The sequence below is a fragment of the Apium graveolens genome, chromosome 7, assembly GCF_009905375.1.
Source record: "Apium graveolens cultivar Ventura chromosome 7, ASM990537v1, whole genome shotgun sequence".
In the NCBI taxonomy this organism is placed as follows: domain Eukaryota; kingdom Viridiplantae; phylum Streptophyta; class Magnoliopsida; order Apiales; family Apiaceae; genus Apium; species Apium graveolens.
Genome location: NC_133653.1, coordinates 271,706,787 through 271,710,892, shown reverse-complemented (window position 1 = coordinate 271,710,892; position 4,106 = coordinate 271,706,787). Strand labels below are relative to the sequence as shown.

General features: G+C 32.9%; 1 long non-coding RNA gene across 1 annotated transcript; it reads right to left on the bottom strand.

Moving 5' to 3' along the window:
- Positions 1-1,152: 1,152 nt before the first annotated feature.
- Positions 1,153-3,872, bottom strand: LOC141670494 (uncharacterized). The gene is made up of 5 exons (XR_012554572.1): positions 3,591-3,872; positions 2,266-2,332; positions 1,673-1,764; positions 1,405-1,541; positions 1,153-1,329 (listed from the first exon to the last, which is right to left on the bottom strand). It is a non-coding gene; the product is annotated as an uncharacterized LOC141670494 (long non-coding RNA).
- Between the last annotated feature and the right edge of the window lie 234 nt (positions 3,873-4,106).

Genomic DNA, 4,106 nt, shown 5'->3' with positions numbered 1-4,106 from the left:
AATTTATGACGGAAACCGTTAAACAAAAAACTAACTAGACTTAAAAATATAAAGAACACATTGGACATTTAACCTTTTTAAATGTAAAAGAAGAATTACCTCCAAAAGCAAGCTTTTTCAAGGGCAACTCGATCTTTTCTGGAGCAATTTCTTCATTGTTTGTTTGCTGTAATAAATTCATAAATAAATGGTTAATCAAGTTGAAGTCCTCAAAAATATTGGATACGAGTTTTTTCGATAAGGGAGAAGAGTGTTGGCGAGGACTTGTTTGCACTTATGACGCTTGATTGATTCTATACTTCAATACTTCAACCACAGACTTCAACCACAATCACACTACTATATATATACTAGGATTGTAGCTTGCTACTTGATGTTGTATATTAAAAATATTCAATCCTTGTATGTAGAAAATATACTAAATTCAGACCTATCCCACAAGTATTTATAATTTTTAGATTTAAAGGAAAAGTAATTTATTTTCTGTAGTTATTAATTTTAGAATATTGTGTATCATTTATTGGTAAAATAAAAACCTTAGTTCGGTACTTAAGATATATGCCTTGTATTGAATTTATCTTAAGGAGATACGTTCTTACGTTTTATTATTAGTGAATACAATATTTTCTCGAAACGTTATTTTATAAATTACATAATTTTTAAAACATAAAAGTTATTTCCATAGTATATACATGACAGCAAAACTAATATCCCCACATATGAATCAACTAGAACAGGAATATGATTAGAAAGAAACTTTGTATCAGATATCTTACCAGAAATCAGTTTATTTTGCATGAAGAAATTGAAAACCTCTATAGAAGCAAATGGGACCGAAATAGTAGTTTCTGCACTGAGAACCATGTTGTTGGGATGGCCAGGATCAGTGCACTTTCGAAGAGTTGCTCATACTTCCGCATAGTTCATCTGGGATATCATCATTTGCTGACCATTAACTATGTTGATGCTAGAACAGAAAGTCTTAACCATTCTTTGGGAAAGCTTCATCAAACCTCTTTTGCCATGAGGGCATGTAATTACTGGATATCAGGTGCAAAATTATTATCCACATACATTTGGCACAATGAGCACCACTAAATAGTAGTAATAGATAAGGAAAAACTAAAATAAGGAGCATGTAGATGCCTTTCCTCCTCCCAGATCAGACATATTACTGGAATTCATCAAACAGGTAAGCCTTTCACATGTTCTTTGAAGTGTAGCAAGCTTGCTTGTGGCGCCAAATGCTAAACCACGACCAACATGTTTCATATAAAGATTATGAATCGGTCTTATATCTTCTATTTCCGTGTGTTCCATCCAAGTAATCTATAATCATGAAAGACGACCGGGTCAGAAAACACAAAAAAAACAAATGGTTGTGATATAAAGACTTAGCAAGACCTTCGAGTGGCCATTGAGCATGTCCTGAATTAAGCACCCAGAAGGTAGATGACGAACTGGACTCTGAGAATTATAAAAAGGTCCTTGGGGAAGGTCATAGGAAACGTCAACTATAGCCCATGCATTTGTGCAATTTGCTGAGAAAAATGAAGAAAATAGAATTCATGGGCTGGCACTAAAAGGGACAACACCTTCAACTCTTCATACATCTGCAACAATAATAAATTCATTTTCCAGATGTTTCTACCATGAAATGAATATATGTTACCATTTGTAACAAGCCATTCCCAATCCAGCTGATATAACTTCAACTGTTGTTGCCCTTGAAATAATATTGGGAAAAGACTCCATCCACTTGTTCTGCAAAGTAAGAATATATTCACCACCCCACGTCAAAATATTGTACAACATTTTAGTGTTTAAGTGTTAACCAAATTTAATAATAGAAAGAATAGGAAAACTAACCGCATCCATAAATATATCAACTAAATTCAAACAACTATTGATGATCACAATCTAACTATATTCACATCGTTCTAGTTCAATTATTAGAGTTTGAAGTTTCTTTATTTATGGTAACCAATATATTTTTAAAGAGGCTAAAGATGCCGGAAAAGATTTGACGCCAAGTTTCACAAAGATGTCGTTAAAGTGCAAAGCGCAACCCGCTCTAATTAAAATCAAAACCACTACCTTGGACTTCCGGGGATTTTTTTTAATTTATCCAAACATCTTCACTAAACAAGAGAACATGTATTAAATGATTTATGACTAAAACCACTAAACCTAAAACTAACTAGACTTGAAAAGATAATAAAAACATTGAAACTTTAACTTTTTAAAATGTGAAACAAGAATTACCTCAAAAAGCAAGCTTTTTCAAGGGCAACTCGATCTTTTCTGGAGCAATTTCTTCATTGTTTCTTTGCTGTAACAAATTCATAAAGAAAAGGTTAACCAAGTTGAAGACCTCAAAAATATTGGATACGAGCTTTTTGAGAAGGAAATTCAAACAAAACATAGTTAAAATTTTATGTCATAGTTAATTTTTCTCGATCAATTGTGCTAATCCAAATTAGTAAAAAACAATTGTGCTTGCTCCAAGTTTTAGCATGAAAGGTAAATCAAAAATTGATATGAATCATAAAATCCCAGTTCAATCCTATTCATAATAGAGTTCAAAAATAATATCCTTATACATACCAAGTGTAAGTAGTTCTTATTAGGATTTTTTGTCACTATATTACCAAAAACATCATCTACCCATTGATTAAAGTTAGCATATCATCCGTTAAATTACAAATTGCTTATAATAAATTGCTCGTCAAACTTTATATATGTATGTATGAATGATAGAGAGATAGATAATGATCGAACAAGAAATATGCACATAAAATCTTAGATATTAAATCTTATCACAAATATTTTTTAGCTTTCTTTCTTTAGCAAAGAAAAAGTATGAATTGCTCGGTCACAAGTACCATACAAAGAAAGGACTTCTCTTCATTGAAGAAAAGAACAAGACGCGAGATATAGAAAGCAGATGGCCCTATATGTAAAACCTTGCCGCCGAAGAGTCTTTCTCAAATGAGAATAAAGTAAGTTTTTGGGCAATACTAGAAAGGAACTGGCCCTTCTCCACCAAGGCAGAAGAGCTGATTGTTGGCGATGACTTGGTGAAGGGATAGCCTTTTAATACTATCAAGCACACACAAACTAGTGAAATAGCATTTCAACACTATCAAGCACACACAAACTAGTGAAATTTTTTACAGTAACTACACTTGATTGATTATATGCTTCAAGACTTCAACCACGGTCACACTACTATATATATATCAATCTTGGTATCAAAGCATATTACAATTTAATGCTGAATCGAATTAAACCCTGTCCCAGCACCATTAAAGAAAGCACCATCATGACCGTCAATGCAATCAATAAAAACTTTATCATGACTTATTTTCTTCCAGGTATTTAGTATTCAGACTATAAACATCAAAATATAGCAAATTTTATATAGTATTTTTCAACAAGCGATAACTATATATTGCAGGCTCGTGACGATCTTCTAAAAAAATGATAGACACACAATATATCATGCAATGATTCATACCAGCAGAGATAGTAGGCATGTAAATATAGCATAATTTTGATACAAACATTCAATGGAAGATAGATTTTACCAGTAGTTTTATGAGAATTTCTCCTGAGAGTTCTTCAGGTAAGTCAAAAATCGAAACGTATTGATTACTGTTTAACGTCATCTTCCTGTGCTTTCTCGGTGGAGAAATGAGAGGGTTTGGATAGATTTCATTCATGGATTTGTAAAGCCGCCGCCTGCTCTAAAAATTGGTTTGTAAATTTGTCGAGGGTTTTGTGAGTTTGCCTTTGGGCTTCTGGTTAATTTACAATTTAAATTAGGTACTGGCCAGAGCGTCTGATTTAGGTGTCTAATTTAGGTTGGACTAGGGATGGCAATGGGGTAGGGTATTGCAGAATCAATATCCAAACACAAAAATTTTATTTATATTCGTACCCGACCCGAACTCGAAAAGTACTCAAAAATTAATATCCGAATCCGATCCATTGAATTTCGGTTCGGATTCGCGTATCCGAAACCCGAAATTTTTTTGAACTGGATATTCATATCCCAACCCGAATCCGAAATCTGAAAATTTGTATAATTATTGATATTACAA